Raw genomic sequence first — 17,813 nt, 5'->3', positions numbered from 1 at the left:
ACTTGTTGCACAGCTGATCAGCAGCCAGTGTTCGTTTATGCTCAGGTTCAAGAGCAGTGGTTGTGTAAAGGGATGTTTATCTGTACTGAGTGGATTAAACAGCTTGTTTTCTGAAATGTTAACATACCATTTTACTTGCTATCGTTTGCCAATCTCATCTTTCTTTTCCTTTTTTTTTTTTTGAGTGTGTGTGAAAATGTATAAACTTGCTGGTGAAATTGCATTGTAATTAGCTACATGGCGCCGTGCGCGCACTAGCCCCTGGGGATAACTGGCAAAAAAAAAAAAAGAACGTTTCCTGCCGTACGTGACTTCACCATGCATATATACTGCAATTTGTTGTGCCACACAGTTACTTTGATGTCCTTGTCCCTCTCATTGAAGACTGGACAGAACGCTGTACTGTGAGAACACAGCTCTTGGCATATCACCACAGTTTCTGAAACAAAGAGGCTGGTGCCAAGGCGAATGGGGTGACTTCATTCTGTGTCATCTCACTGAAGGACAAGTGGGCTCTCGCAGGGCCCTTTGAGGGATGTGGGGGGGGGGAGTTGAGAGCCGGAGGAGGAAGGACTGGAGCTGAAAAGTTTCTCTGGCTCCAGAAAGCTAGTCTTTGTGAGTGATCATTTAGTATCGCTAAATTGTACCCTGTAGCCACTACTTCCTGGATGATGTTATAACACTGTAAGCGCCAACAAAGGCTGTTGAATTCAATCAAATTGATACAGAGGGACAAAATGACTCATGTCGAGATGAAATTAGGCAGAAAACCAGCATGTGACAGGGCCCTTGAGTGCATAAGGTATGTGTGCGTGTGTTTGTATGTGTGTGTGTGTGGGGAGGGGGTGTTGGTGGGTGTGTATGAGAGCTTGTTGTCTCTGGCTCTGGAGGTGGTTAATGCCGAGTTAAGGGCACTTGGAGTCCTTCCCACTCCCTGTGGAGAGGTGTGCGCCAGCAAGACGGGAACCAGGGCCTCTGCAGCTGCTCTCCTCCCCACACACACACACACACACACACACACGCACAAAACAATGTAAAGCTAAGGCCACATGTACACGAGAACAATCCCCTGAAAACCGAGTCGTTTTTCGTTTACAAAATTAAAAAAATCTGACAAGAATGTTTTGATAACATCCGCAATGCACACGGCTCTGCAAAAACTGAACAGTATACGTTGTAGTATACATCCCAGACGAGTAAATGACAGTGTGACTTTCAAAAAGAAACAACGTGTAAATGTGCACATATCCTTCTGTCCACAGAGCGCTGAGGTGTAAAAATGCTGAAATGGCTAACGCACAAATGTTTGTGTGGACTGATGATGAGGTGGGGTTGCTACTCCAACTGACTCTAAACTAAAAATAGAGTACATTCAATAAAATGATGACTGGGATTGAGCAGCACAAACACAACTCAGGTGTCCGCCATTGTTGCAGTAGTCCACCTACCTGCTATTGTCTGTGGCAGCAATGAACATGTGCATACAGGTTTGTTTTTGGAAAGAACCCTTTACCAGTTTACACAGCGACAGACACGGTGCAGTTCCCAAAATGTTGCACTCTGGGGCCTCAGTTAGTTTCACATCCCATCTCATGGCCGTGTCTCTACATCTACCTCCGTCCCAAACTGCCTTGAGTTGTCTCTCTCTTTTCATTTCCCTCAATCTGAGCTGGTGAGATCAAACAAAACAGAGAGGCTGTGTAACAGGTTGCTTTCATTTTAAGATAAAAAAGAACTCTGAACAAGCTGCAGTGATAAACTAACTGCAAGTGCAACAGGAATGACCAAAGGAAACTACATCAAATCAAAGACAGAACACAGAATCCAGAATCCTTCTTCTCAACACTATTTTACTAAAAACAGCCACATCAGTAACCAGCTCAAGAGGTGAACACCCAGTGACATACAGCCCTGTATATTTTCAAGCTGCTTACATTTATATAGTCGATATCAACTATTCTACTATCTTAACTTATTATATAAAGTGAGGTACACACTATAAACTCCCCATTCTGACCAACTTTAGCAAAGATTATCTTGGCTCCTGTGGTTTGAGGTTTGTTAAGAGTGATTTCCCCCGATCAGCTGGGAAGTCGACTGGGCTGCCCCGATTTGAAATCGTAGATATTAAACATGTTCAATATTTACCAGTGAGATATATATTAAAACTATCTCCACCTGGCTTACACCAAATAAGGGTACGGTTGGCTGTGGAAACGCAAGCAATTTCAGGGTTTACAGTAGCCGAACTGTACTGAACCAAACCGGACTGCTTGGTGGAATCGGGGCTTAAGAATGCTGTCTGAGTTCATGATTCTGGTTCATGTTTATTGACACAAACACGCCATCATTTAGGGTCGAGAGGCAGTAGTCTGAAAGACCCTGTGATAAAACATGGTAAAGAAAAAAGAGGTTGAAGAGAAAACAACTTAAAAGACTGCAGAGATGTCATCTTGACTTTAAGGGTAGGACAGGGAACTGTCTCGGTCTGTCACAATGAGCTTGTGTGAATGTGTAGGTTTTCTGTGTGCCTGTTGGACTGGGTGTGTTTTTGTGTGAAGGGTCAGGTGTTGGGTGTCAAAGCCAGTACCAGCAGAGCGTAATAGAGACATGGTGGGAAAGCAGCAGGTGTGACACCAGTGGGCTAAATGATAAATGTTCACTTTGACAAATAGACCCATAGAAATAATCCCATATAAGAAACCTGTCTCTCTCCCACACTTGCACATACACATGCAGAGTTGGCGATGAACTGGAGCTGAAGCACAGGAAGTGTTCGTCTTCAAAAGAGACAGACATTTAAAGAAAACTGAAGGAGGGGCTGTTGCTTTATCATTCCTTAACCTACTGTTTAAAATAATCTTTCAGGGTAAACAAACCTTACTTGAACAACAATGATGACACCCCCCACTTTTCCTGCCAGCTTGTCCTCTGCACACAACATCTGATTCCTCCGCTGCATTGAGCCATGGCAACCAAAAACAACCCCTACATCAAATGGGAAACTGATACAGTACCACAAGGGAAGTAAGGGTGTACAGGTGTCCTTTGTGTGTACAGGTGTGTTTAGCACAGTGTGCTCGAGGCTGTGTGAAAGTGTGCGGGCCAGTAAAATCATGTGAGCCTGTAGGACACCCCTTAGCAACATCTGTCTGACCAAACACTTGTTTGTTAGCACCAGACATGTACGTACATTCATACTATTTGGACCAGGGGTCTTTTTGCACTTTTCTTGTCAATCTTACGTGAAAAACATGTTGTTGTTATTATTATGAATCACAAAAGGTGTTCAATGCTTTTTAGCACCAGGAAGCGTGGCAGCAGAAAGGAACGCTAATGCGTCAAAAATGAAAATAAGTGGAAAGTTGTCCAGTTTCATTTTGACTTTATTAGCCGTCTGTATGTGTCCATAAATATTTATAAACATAGTATAATTGCTATAAAAGCAGACGAGGGGGGAAAAAAACTCCACACCCTGAAAATGACTGGGGCCCAGTCTTGGCCTGGTATTCATCTCAGAGTTGTTAAAATGAAGGGGAAATTATTAGTGACAGACTTATGGAATTACATCATGCTTTGGGTCAATAAGCCTCCCCAAAAAGGAATAACAAAGGGAGTACTCGTGGTACACCAATGATGTCTGTATAGCTTTTGGACTGTAGCTGACCTAGTACAGCGAAACCTTAGGTTGGCTTTATAGAACAACTGAAATGTTTGAGTTTTCAAAAGCAAAACTGGCTAACCAAACAGAAGGCTCTTAAAGTTACATGAGTCTGCTGATAATCAACACATTCTTTGTTGAACACAATTTTCCCTGAGCTCAAACATCTTCAAAGTGCTTCTTTTTGTCAAACTAATGGTTCATAACAAAAACGTTTTTTATTTATAAAGTAACCGGACATTTAACGGCCAGATCCAGCAATGATTTTATAGTTTTGCTTGTAAATAAACCAAACCAGAATTTGAGACATTTTGGCGATTAATCAATCATCCCAACCTTTTTCTTTGGAGCCCATCCTACTTTTATCACGACCCCCACCAAAAATAGTGATACATTGCTGCCAGAAATTCACATCCATTTTAATGGTTTTCACTGACAAATCTCAAGAGAATAGGCCTCACAACTTTGTTCTTACCAAAAGACCTTTGTATAAACTGTCCAGTCGGTGCATGATTTTAGTTAATATGTGCAAATCTACAGCCTTGGACCCCAACCCTTGAACATTAGAGCAAAATCACTAAGCTTAGCAATATCACCACATATAAGCAACATGAATAACATGTTCCACTGAATGAGGAAGAGGAGTAGATAATGAGTGAAACAGGAGATAAGAGTGATAACAGCTATGGAACAGTCACTAGCAGAACTGAGTAACTTGTATACGACTGTCCAATGAGCAAGGCAGGAGGTTGATCACCCGGTCCAATTGTTTGTCTAACCAGCCAATGGCAGAGAGACCAAAACGCTCAGTTTTGGACTCAGTTCAACACTCTGCTTTATGGGAAACTAAACGACGTGCACCTTTGTATTTATAGTTACAGTTATCTATTGATGCATGATGTGGCACACAGCAGAATTCTTCCAGCTATGCCTAGGAAAGAGAGGTTTAACAAGCTGAGTTCAAGTTAAGCCGCTAATAAACACGCAGTTTTCTGGCCGGCACCAACCCTTTACCCCCTGCTATTTGACCCCATATCTGACATTTTAGCGTCTTGTTTTGGATACCCACCAAAGCTAATGTTATTGGGCCAATTAACACCAAAATATGGAGATGCAGTGTGCCAACAAGCTGTTCTCGTTTTGATTGCTGTGTTTGTGATATTTTCCAGTTTTTCCAGGTATTTTTTGTCAGATTCTAGCTTGTTTAGAAAATTTAAGTAAAGCAGATGATGTTAAACAGATGATGGCCAACACAAAGACAATTGGACATATCTCTGTTGTGCAGCCTAATCTGAGCTTGTTGTCTATGCAGGGATTTTGCCCTGCTTGGTGACCACAGTATTTTGACTGTGCTTGACTGATCTTGATAAAAGTTCCTGCCCCCCCCCAGCATCAAGTCAACATGACTTATCATTTGAGCCTGTCCAACATTTCTGTACATGACCATAAAGAATGTTTAACTACCTAATTATCCTCAGAGTGAACATGTGAGGAAGCACCTGCTTGTAATATACTCTGCTTTAGTCATTTTAGCAGCTGTTTCCGTAATTGTGTTCTGCATGACTTTCTGTGCTGAATTTATTCAAGGTATTTCTGTTTCATCTCCTTACAGCTGCTACATTGCTGCTCAATAAACAGCCCAAAGACATGTTCAGGCATGACGTCTTCTTTCTATTGTAATTCTGATTGCAGCGTGTCTGCTTGAAGTGCGTGTTCCTTTGGCCGTGATGGGCATCAGAACGGTAAAACCAATATCTTCTCATGACACACAGGATAGAAACTTGTAATGATTACGATTGCAATTTAGAAAGGCAACAAAATATGGCTTTGCATAAAGCACTTTTATTGTGCAATCTTTTAGTATGCTGTTAAAATGAAAACTTCTTCCTGTGTAACAGAAATTTAGGTTCAATAAATTTGGTGGCCTCTTGACAATCCTCCATTTTTATTTTGCTTCAGCATGCCTGTACAATCAGTGGTGTGGAGAAACTTCGGGTTCTCAGTGCAATACTTCATAAGGAACACGTCACACATGCTCATGGTCTCTGCTCTTAACGTACAAGAGCTGTGATTGAGCAAGATTAACCGCTGCACCCGCTGCTGGTGTAAAGATGCAAATACAAGCAGAGGCCCAAGCAGACCTGAATGTTCCACACCTCATCCAGCTAAAACTTGCCTAAGACAGAGCAAGAGAGATTCAAAACCAATGCCTGAACGTCATGTGCAAGTCAATAATGACAATCACAGAGACAATATGAGAGGAGAAAAAAAAAGGGCTTTGTTTCATTATCATATTTAAACTAGGGATGTTGAATAATGCATTGTTTAATCTGAATGTCAATGGTTAATTATGATTACACAGAGCTCTGTTACAATTATCTTTTTCTATTTCATTTTTTATTTAACTCCTTTTACTTTTTGCCTTTTGGAGTAGTTAAATACATTGTTTCAAGTGTAAGGCTTTCTAAAGCCTACAAAGTGAGATGTACAGATGAGTTCAGATTTCTGTGTAAGTAACATCATTTATCCCCCTCTCCCCTCAAACTACCTGTCAAAGTCATGAGTCATGAGTCACCTAGGCATGAGTGTGTGATAAAGACTTCATGTAGTAAACACACTGGTTTGTTCAGTGGGGCCAATCCTCTTGTCTCTTGGAAAAGTAATAATCACAAGGATATTGTTTCGACCTGACACAGTCTATAGTTTTTTCTCTGTTCCATAAAATTACAAAAATTGGGATTGAATTGTTCTATATTTGAATGAATCGTCTCTGAATCAGATCTTAGATTTAGAGTTTGGATTCTGATTGTATTGAGAGTAAATAGGAGTTATATCAGTAAAGGATGAAATGGTGCTGCTTTTTTACCATGTACAAATAAAACTCAAAACATAAAGTAACCTCAGGAGTTAGTAAGGGGTGCAGATATTTGACCGTAATGATCTTATTGCTTAAAAGTGAACAATTTAAACAGAACCTGCAAATCCTGCGACAATGAGCTAATGTTAGTTTATTAGTAGCATATCATGTATTTTTTCTTTCAGCCAGTGTTACACACACACACACACACACACACTCCATCTCAAGAGCACAAATCAGTTCAGGCCGATCGATTAGATATACTGTTTGAACATCACAGTTGCGATGTGCACATGTGCAATAGTTACATCCCAGGTTTTAGTGAGGCAAATAAACCGCTAAAATTCAGGCTCCTTTTTTGTCATTGCTTGATACAAAATAAAAACTCGCCAGGATCTCATTTTTTAAGACTAATCTACAAGAAAGTCTTCTGGATGTTACTCTGTGCAGCTCTTCATCAGAGCACAGAGTGAACCGACTGCTGCAGAGTCTGTGTGTCACATGACTGTAGAATGGAAACAGCGCACACCGCTGCTTCACTGACAAATTTGGAGCAATGCTCGGTGCAGATGTCCAGTTACAAGAATTTATTTTTTAATGGGTTCCCAATTATTAACGCACGTCGTCTCGCTGCTGGTTAGGCTGTGGCCAAATATGCGGTCTGTTAACGGAGAGGATGTGCCACGGAGTGTATAGCTTTCTGTGGCTAAACCTTCAGCACACGAACAGTTCGGTTATGAGTGAGTCAACCGATAGCAGGAGACAGTGAGCTTCACAATGCCAAGAACAACTGAGAATGGGAATGTCACAAGCTCTTAAGGCATTTGAACAACAAACAGAATACAAATGTGTCATAACAGTGAGGATATAGATAAGAAGTCTTTATTTTTCTAAATGTTACAGTTTATTACCAAACCTTTTCTTTCAGAGCACAGGGAAGTTCTGGTGATGCAATATACCCACTTACTTCAGGAATGTAAATCTCCACAATACAGAGGCTCCATTTTAATCTTCCCGCAACCCATCTTTAGAGGCCGACTGACACCAGTCTGACTACAGGCCTCGCATGAGCTCTGGTCAAAGTCTCTTTCTCCTTTGAGCTGGCCATTGTTGTGGGGGCTGATAAATATTTACTCTTCCCAGCTTGGCAGGGAAATGAGTGGGAGGGAAGAGGGACCCATTGTGACAGAGGGGTCAGAGACACTGACAAAGCCAGCAGGGTCCTTCCTTCCCCACTGGCACCTAAAAACCCCAATACACTACTGGCCCTGCACTGGGACAAATCCAGTGCCTGTAATGGTTAGAGCTTGGATGTGTGTGTGTGTGTGTGTGTGTGTGTGTGTGTGAGACAGAGGACGGGGTAAAAATGGAGAGATTGACAGACAAGAAGAAGAAGAGACACAGGGATAAAAGGTGCGTCTGAAAGGGAGAGTGGAGCTGTTTACATGACAGACCACCAGCGGAACCCACAGGACAATGGAGCAACAAGAATCCACAACACCAGACAAAGTAGACCAAAAGGAAAGAGAGACTGGTGTTACTATGAATAAACATCCCTCCAGGCTGCATCCCAACACCTATCCAACATGATTTCATGTATTGTTATCTGATGCAGAGCTAAACACTGCTTGCATCCAATTTCCCATCGTCTATGTCAAAGCAACGATATATTCGTACTCTACTTTACGAAATGCTCCATCCCCCACTCCATATACGACACGATCTGTCCTGTAATTCTGAGCACTGACCACTTAAAAAACATTAACTACGTCTCCAAATGCTGTCAATGACTTAATTGGGAGATGTGACCCACGAGCAGCTCATCAGAGTCCCTATATCGCGGCTTGAAAGGGCAGTCTGAATAGGGCTATACATGACTCATTTTACTCTTCTGTGTCTCCTGAAAATATTTATGTAATTCCAACATGTGAAGGCATGGTTTATGCATTAGAGCCGAGTGTGCACGGAAAGGTAGTACAGTCCGTACTCGTTGGGGAAGACAGCCTTTCATTTCTTTAAATGGACGACACCGTACTGAAGAGGAAAGAGTCGGAGGAGACTTAAAGATGCTATCACCCGGTAGTTTATCATAGTTAAAGCAGTGCAAACAGAATGAAAGGTGTTAATGAGAGGAGACAAGCAGTTAAAACACCCACACATTTTGAGACGCATGATATAGCCAGGTGTGAACAGCTGTGCTTTGAGCTGTCTACTTGTAATCTGATCAGCCAGGACAGATGTTCATACCAGATCTGACCAGTCCCTTGGACTTGGAGATTCACATGGTTGGCTTTATATTGGTTTGATCAGGGCCTTTTATCTATACTGGCCTCTCCTGGTTTCTGGTTGTAGGATCTATCTGTGTCCTGTTTCTTCTATTTGGAGTCCATTGACTTCTTGGAGCAACAGAAGCTCATCCCCCCCTTACATTTGATAAAATTCCATCCATTTTCTATACCGCTTTTTCCCATTTCACAGGGCTGACATATAGAGACAACCAGCCACACTCCCATTCACACCTACGGGGAATTGAGAGTCACAGTTAACCTAACGAGCATGTCTTTGGACTGTGAGAGGAAGCCAGAGTACCTGGAGATAACTCACGCATGCACAAGGAGAACATGCAAACTCCACACAGAAAGGCTCCTGATTTTAACAAGGAACCTCCTCGCTGTGAGGCGACAGCACTAACCACTGCACAGTGCAGCCTCATAGTAAGATTGGTAAGATTGGTTGGTCTCAGATCTGAACAGGCACGCAGATTCCTTTCATTGAAAAATCACTCAGACCAACAAACCTGAATTGATTCAAATTCTCTTTTGTATATTACTATTGCTTTTAAATAAAGCAAGTGATTTAATGAAAGAAAGGCTGACAATGCAACATTTCTTATCTGATGACCCGATTAATCGCCAGAATTATCGACACGAGATTGCAAAATAATCGATACATGCAGCCCTAAACTTGTACTGCCTTCTATGGACCATAGTCCACTCTGATCATCTAATACTTACCTTATAATGTGCACAGAATCCATGTAACGAGTAAAAACATTTGGAAAACGAGAGTTTAAATGTTCTGCTGACTTAGATACTAAGTAAAAACTCCCAAATGTTACAACAATGACAGTTTTCTTAATATTAAGGGTTGCATTACTTTGAGCAAGTCATAAATCAAGCTGTGGGAGTATTTCATGTTTGATTATATTTTGGCTGTAGAGAAACATATAACCCAGCTGACGTAGTGATGTCATTTACAGACACCTGTGTCTTGTTATATCAAGGAGTGATGTTTTCCTAACACCTCCTTCACATCAAGAAACACAAGTGATTATTAAAATCAACAAATCATAAAATTTAATGAACACATCATCCCCAGCCTTTGCAGCTGAAGTTTTTAATGAAGCAAAAAGCATGCAGCAATAGTCTGCAGACATGACGTTTAATGAATGACAATGAAATGGCTGCCTGAGGCGTCTTCAGATAGACGCACTGTAGAAAAGAGAAACATCCTCAAACCACTTATTAGGCTAATAAAGCCTGGTGGATCACCTGAGGCCTTGGATGCTGTAAGAGCAGTCATTTAGAACTTTCCACGATCAAAGTTAAGCCGATGGTGCTGAGGAGTGTGTGTCGGGGGGGGGGGGGGGGGGCACAATGAGCGGACTGCCAGACTCAGAACGCATGTACAGTCAGGCTAGTAATCAAGGGTTCCCATGCACGAAGCAGTCGACACAGCTGCTAGAGATGCACAGAGAGGGAGGATCAATGACCGGTTAGAGGCAGACTTGTTTCATTCTGCAAGAGTAAACCACAACAAATCAGACATTTCTATGTCTCTGAGTAGGTTATCATACACCTGCCACGTCTCCAGAGTTTAGCAGCAAAGCAGCTGTCCATCTGTTGATGCAGTCTACGGTTTGAACAGAAAAGATTTGGCTGACTGACACGGGCCTGACAGCCTTTCAGCAGGTCAAGGCAGAGAGAACCAGGAAGACGGATTAAGAGAGAGAGAAGTGTGTGTGTGTGTGTGTGTGTGTGTGTGTGTGTGTGTGTGTGTGTGTGTGTGTGTGTCTTTGTGTATGTGTGTGTGTGTTTGAGAAACAAAGTCCAAACTTCAAAATGTATCACACCATTAATACTGGTTGAGAGACGTATGTTACTCTAAAGTTTAATTGGATCTTTAAAGCTCGGGCACTATAAGCTGTGAGCTGAAGGTAAACACCTTTACCTTGCTCACTGACCCAGTTGTAGCGAGGTGAAGAACAAACATTCTCACCTTTTACACAAGGCTTGTCTGGACTCGCCAGACTAGGCACGGGGGGGAAAGGGAAAGGACAAGAAATGGTTGCTTTGGTGCTTGGTTGCTAGGTCTCTTGCGTGTTTTTCTTTTTTTTTTTTAAATTAGCTTGCTTGGGATGAAGGGTCACTGATGACATTAGAATACAAAGAAAGGAATCTTACCTGTAGGATGACAATGGACCATGCCTGCATCTACTCGTGCATTCAGACTCAAAATCCTCACAGAAACATGTCAAATCTGTGAAAAGACAGAATTATTATATAATTAGTCATCTGGTTATTTGAGAATCATTACAATTGCCATGACTAAGGGCCTGACAAGTGTTAGGGTGAATGATACAACTTGGGAAATAACGGGGACACCGATGCTACACTGTTGGGGAATCAATATGAAGGTATAAAGGCATTATGACAGCAGAGCCTCTTTTACAGCACTGTCGCTAAATTCCAAGAAACCAAGAGCCTTTAGAGGATTCAATGTATGCTTACAAAACACCCAACAACAAAACCCAGCCAAAAAAAACACACAAGTTCTAAACATGTCTTTTTCCTCTTCCCTTCTATTTAAACACACTGACCCTGCTGCTGAAAGGTCACACGACCACCAGCTCCCCCCAGTTTGTTAATAAGGTCTGAGGTGGTCACTAAAGAAAATGACACACAGTGACAGAACAACCCTCGCATCACAAAGTATTAGTGAGCAGTATTTTGCACATGCAGGAGATGCTAACGGTGCTGATTTGATGCGTGAGGTGAAGACGGTTGGATAAGAACTGAGAGACTATAAACTAAAGACCTTGATGCAATTCCAGGAAGGTACAGGTAGTCTATTATAAAGTTAAGATATGTCCTTGAGTATGTCTAATGGCTCTACAGAACAGAAGCCCATTCAAACACCACATATGGTCCACATCACCAATTACCAAGGTGTGCGGGGATAGGGAGAAGATGAAGAGAGTGGTAGCCACAGAGGGAGTTGAAATACGGACAGATGAGGAGAGGGGGGACTTTTAGCCAATTTAGAGTAATGACCTCAGGTCAGAGGGCCTACTTCACCAAACTCCATGGGCCAAAGTATCACCCGGGCCTCTTGTCTGAAACATTGTAAGGGTAGACACCAAGTAATCCAAACTGGAAGGACAAAAATATTCTACGCACAGACAACCGGATTGTTCAGATTTTTCATTCATTGGATATCTCATGATGTCCAATCAAGATTTTATTTTTGTCTCAATTTACTTTTATTATATTTCTTTGCCAAATGTCCGTAAGTTTGATTCACTTTTGGCCTTTGAAGAGCTTTTTCTCCCTCCTGTCTCCTCCCACATGCCATCCCCAGAAGTCCTTGGGTTGAAATATTTAAATCCAGCGTGCAATCTCTAAACTTCAGACAGATTTGCCGTTGTTGGTCCAAGCCTCCATGCTTATTTAGTGCCAGAAACACACAGATTGACCCCAATAAGTAAGCAAAATACCATCTGTGGGACAATTCCTATACACAGTCCAGATAAAGCATGTGTGCTGGCAGTGCTGCAAAAATCCAGGACTCTCTCTAACAAAACCAAACTCCCTTCAAAACTTTAAGTGTAAAGGCAGAGACACTAAGCTTTCAAAGTAGCACTATTCTAGGAAAGGGGGCTAATTAAAAACTCAAGTCATTGGTTTCACAATAATAGGCTTAGGCTAAAGGGAACTGCTCCCAAATTCCTACCTTTCCACAATTCTGAAAATGTTCCCTTTGAGCTTGTTAAGACACAAACAATCTGTTGATTCAGTGGCAGAATCCTTTCCCCTAAGCCACTATTTGCTTTAGCAGCGATGACACAAGTAGAGGAATTTGAGCAATGCCTGTGTATCGTAGACTCATTTCCTCCGAGGGAGAGACATCTCTAGACAGACAAGCGAGCACTAAAGCCTGGTTTATTTCTGGGTCTCTTGCTCCAGGTATGCAAGTGTCCTGCAGGAGGGTTATTCAGAGGGGTTTCTATGTTGAGGGGTTCACTGGCTGTAAAAGAAATAACCTTAAATACACCCATTAAATCAATAACATTGAATCCTTAAAAGTAGCAAAAACAATGGTACGGATCAAAAAGGTAATGAAAACAGCTAAAAGAAACACTTAAAATAGTGAAATGTTTGATGTCATAAGATGGATATTACTTTTGACTCGTAAACTAAGCTGCCTAAAATAAATGTTTACACTGAAATGAGACATTTAAAGCTGCAAAAGTGTTGTTCTTTTCCATCACTAACTACAAGGAGATGCTGCATGCGCTTATCAAAGGTGCGCCTTAAGGGATGAAATAGCATGCAATTTAAAAACATATGCATTCATTTCATATCTTAATTAATCACGATGAACCAGTGCTGAGAGCCCTTCTATATTATATAAAAAACATCGATAGAACTTTTGTATGCCTTTAGGATTCAAAAAGGCTTACAATCTCAATCTGCACGAATGGTAGTCTCTCCCAATTCTAAGGGATCAAAGGAGCTTCATAACTGCGCCCCTTTCAAGTAGAAAATGAAAAGGCATGAATAGCAAGAGCATACTCTATGCAATGGGATCAGCTCATACTCACGCAGCCTTGAGAAAACTTTGCTTTTTGAAAAGGGGATCACTGCCAAAGGTTATTGTGACACTGTTCCTTTGACTCCCTCTCTCCCTCGTCCTCCCTGATATGTTTCCACTGCTGGGTCAATATCACATGACTTCACATGCTAGCTAAATGCTACGTGTTGTTTTAGGTAATTTGACTGGTGCCCATTATTCCAAGTACTCCAAAATCCATTGAAAGCAAGATAAGATAAGCAATCTTTTTTACTTTTTGGATGGCAGCCAAGAAGCATCTACCCGCTCACGTCTACAACTTGTGTCTTTTTTCAGCTGTTTGATGTAATGCTGGATATGCAAATTGATTTTGAGAGTCACCATGGAGTTTGTTGGGGACCAGTCAGTTTTTAAAAGGGTTAGTGGAAAAAATGGGCTGGTATCACTGACATAGGGATATCTACATAAGAAATCGTGATCTTAAAAGATGAAGCAGTGACATTTGAATGAAGTTGACAAAGGAAAAAGCAAACCCAAAAGACGCTATGGTAATGTGCACTTAACAAAGAGATCCCAGGATGAGGTAGTCAGGGTCAAAAGGGATGAATGAACTTCAGAATCAAGTCAGCTCACAGTTTTAATCCCCTTACAAACTGTAAAAGTCGCCTGACTGAACTTACCTATGCAGACCTTTGAAATACTTTGACCAGAGTCTTAGGAGAAAAAAGCCAGATGAATACCCACATGCACAGGCAAGTGTGCTTCCACCCACATACACTCCTGTCACCTCATCATTCCCCCCAAGTCCTACTAAAAACATTTAACCAAATACAGACAGGAGCGAGTTGGTAGAAACAGCATTTCCCCACAGATGGCTTCTCATTTATCACAATGTGTGATAATGGGTATGCACAAAATTACATGAAAAGGTGGGTATAGTACGCCAAATGAAACCCAGAGGTTGGGATCTATAGGAACAAACGTGAAGGGAGAATGCGTGCGTCTTCTTGAAAACCACCGACACATGCCTTAAAACATTTGAAGATGGGCGTTGGCAACACAGGTGGTGTGGTTGTGAATCTAAGCCACATTGTAGAAACTGCAAAAATCACTGCATGTACAGTAAATCCATAAGATTTATTTTTTCTGCATAGTGTGTGCAAAATCGCTGCAGTGCACCTGACTGTGATGCTACTTTAAACAGCATGATGACTGCCACAGTCTGCAACCCCCTTTTCCATATGGAGTGAGTAAATTGAAAAAAAAAAAGTCAGTATCTCTTGAGCCCACCAACTTGTCACATTTAATCAAAACCCAGTTTGCACCTCGTCATGTCCTGCTCCAGCTGCTTCATTGCCTCTGCAGAAAGTGTGCATACTGTACATTAGGAATGGTCAACAATGTTTCATTTTTTTATTTTATTATGTGGCAGCCATTGCAGTGATTGATTCCTAAGCCTGGCTCACACTGCAGAAGTTTTAAAATCCTTCCCGATTTTGAATTCAGGTAGTATCACACACATAATGAGAATCCTAACAGATATTCTCTTCCATAATCTGAAACATGCTCACACTACAAAATGTGAAAATCTTGGCACATCACAGACTACAGGATTTCATTAAGATTATCGTGCCCGACTGAGGAACGCACCACCTCACCTCAGGGAGCCGGACGTTCCATTTGTGATTATAATGCTCTGTGCAGAGAGGAAAAAACAACAAAACAAACACGTTTTGGGTGAAGAAGTGTCTAGGGAGATATGGACAACATGGATTGTATATTCTTCAGTGAGAGCTGGAGGTCAGATTCTAACTGTCATAAGCATTACAGTTAACCGGCGCACCTGTGCGGCTTGTGTCCTGCCGCTGGTCGTCATTACTGTCCACTTGTCTCTCTGGGTTATTATAGTCACACACGACTTCTGCCAGACCCTTTCATCAGGTAATCATCAAGATTATTCTAGATATCAAACTTGTACACAATAAATCGGGGCATCCACGAAGATTTCAGAACAGATCGTGGACCTTAAGGTTGGATCTTTAAACCACTCACGCTACTAATCGGTTCTGAGCAGCCTTGAGTCGGGAACGAGTGGCATCTTGTGGTTTTTGTCACTTTAAAAGACGCTGTTGATAGGTTTGCCTTCTTAGTCTATTGTAATCAAGTATATCTGTATATAAAAGACCTGAATCAATGTTCAGACTTTATTGGCCATGTATGCTTACACACACAATGAATTTGTGCTCTCAATGTACAAAAGTATAACATTAAATAAAAACATAAACACTGCAGGAGCTGGGGAACCCCTAACCATCCAGTTAGGAGACGACCGACTCTATCACTGAGCCACAGCTGCCCCAATATAAAACATGCAGTCAATTCATGGTGTGAATTTATTCAATTTGATTGGATTTCTTTTTGACTTGTTTTTTTTGTGACCAACTTTTTTATTTCTTTTTAACCAAAAAAAAGATGCAGGTGAACATTATATTCTACATTTAGTAGATGGAATGAATTGCTCTGTAAAGGTATAAGAGATACTTTTTCTCCGAGTTAATGTAGGATCTTAAAGGTGAGGAAGGTAATTCAGTGTCTTAGATGATCAGTTGAGGAGATTCGTCCTTCATTCCTATTTTTTTCCTTCTCCAGAGAAATGACAAAAAGGTGACAAAGCAGGCCAGAGCACACAAGACGGCTGCCTTGCAGCTGTTCCTGTGTGCCTTAGCACCGTCACTGTTTGTGTTCCCAGGATATGCGGACAAAGCGCTTCCAGGTCACGCTCTAGCCTGCCTTCTCATGACCAAAGGTCATCTTGCAGGAACACAATGCTGACCTCTCATCCTAGAAGTTACTTGGTGAACATGAAGATGGGGAAGATAATGGGGGTGGGGGGGGGGATTAGATAGAAAAAGAAGAGTGAAAAAGTGAATTCCTCAAATAATCCCTCTTTAAGGCTCTCGCATGAAAAATGTCTGCTGTAATTCCTTCCTCTCTGCAGGTTGAGTGTTTAGCATATGGAACAGACCAGATTGAATGCCTGTAGATGACATTGCTCTTAGATCACAGCAAGCTCATTAGCACTGGCCCGCTGTTGCATTCATTCAAACGAGACCAACGACATGACTTGGTGGAAATTCAAAGAGAGTAGGGGGAGGGGGAGCAGATATGTTTCCTCGGATAAGGCAGAGCCTAATAATGACTTCCTGTATTTAGCCTGGAAAACAAAACAGAGAGGCACTGTGGACAATGGTGTGAACATAAGTGCTATCCAAGAGAGCTGTAATGCCTTCCATGTAATGTAATCCATCTCTCAGGTTATGTACAATAGACATGAGTTTTTTTAGGTTGGGTTTGTGTTGTGGGGTTACAACATCTGGATCTTGTAATACATGCCTCTGGTGTTTCTGACAGTCCCTCTCCCTCTCTCAATTGTGCAACCACCCCCTCTCAGTCCATCTATAACATGTCCTCCCCCCTCGTTTGTGTCCTCCCTCACTTCCCTCCATCGTCCACCCTTTATCCCTCTCATACAGGGGCATGTGAAAACTCCCAATTACTAGCAAACATGCACGTTGGATGTGATCTTGGAATATGCAAAACAGAGGAGCTCTCAGAAAGGGCCATACTGAAATGTGATTGAATGCGTCAGCAGGTCGTAAAAAGGCCCCTTCAAGATCAATGTAATTATGAAAGCTTTACGTGGAGGACTTTCCGGACTAGGAGGTGACTCGCGTTTGGAGGAGGGCACAGCGAGCAGTATGTTCCACCAACAGAACCCCCTTTTGAGGCAAAAAGTAGAGAACAAGCGAGGTCTTCCAGCTGCCTTCCATCAGCCGCTATAATGGACAAGAGGAAAGAAAGAGGGGACCAAAGAAAGAGGTTTTTAACACCTGCAGCAGGGTGCCGGCAAACATTCCTTGTTTCTCTGGCCTCTTGGTGATGCACTCTATAAATCCTTGTGATTTGCTACAGTAGCAGGCCTAAGTGCCACTTAAATCAAACCCCAAAGGGGAAGTTGTTGTGACCTCCAAGCTTTGACAGTTTGATTTAAGCCAAAGTGATTTTTAGAAAAACAAAGCTATTTCTGTTTCTTTAACTAGAGAGAATGGAAGGAGGTGTGATGAAAATAAAGAGAGTCTGACAGCACAGCTTTTCAATAACAGGAAATGATTTGAAGAATAAATAAGTACCAGCAAAGATAACTTTGTGTTATTAAGGTTTGAGTAAAGTTGAACTCATAGTAGGTCCATTATGGATTAGGATTCTGGAAAGACAGAATGCCTAACAAGACACAGATGTCATTACAGGAGCCAAGCCTGCGTTTCCACACAGTGAATTTGAAAACTGTTGGTTGCTTCTGCTTTTGGTCCAAAGATAAAACCCCCACCTATTTATTTGTAGTGTTTCCAGAGCTCTACATATTGGACAACATCCACAAAAAGT

At 41.8% G+C, this 17,813-nt stretch overlaps 1 protein-coding gene across 3 annotated transcripts in view; it reads right to left on the bottom strand.

The window, feature by feature from the left end:
• The window catches only part of disp1 (dispatched homolog 1 (Drosophila)), a 61,177-nt gene that overhangs the window by 28,865 nt on the left and 14,499 nt on the right, over positions 1–17,813 (bottom strand). For all 3 annotated transcript variants that reach the window (XM_061052613.1, XM_061052612.1, XM_061052617.1), the window contains exon 3: positions 10,982–11,057. The gene's annotated coding sequence lies outside the window, so the exon portion shown is untranslated. The remainder of the gene's footprint in view (positions 1–10,981; positions 11,058–17,813) is intronic.

Source organism: Labrus mixtus, chromosome 12 (assembly GCF_963584025.1).
Source record: "Labrus mixtus chromosome 12, fLabMix1.1, whole genome shotgun sequence".
NCBI classification, from domain to species: Eukaryota; Metazoa; Chordata; class Actinopteri; order Labriformes; family Labridae; genus Labrus; species Labrus mixtus.
Note: the sequence above shows the minus strand (reverse complement) of the source record. Positions and strands in the feature narration are given on the sequence as shown.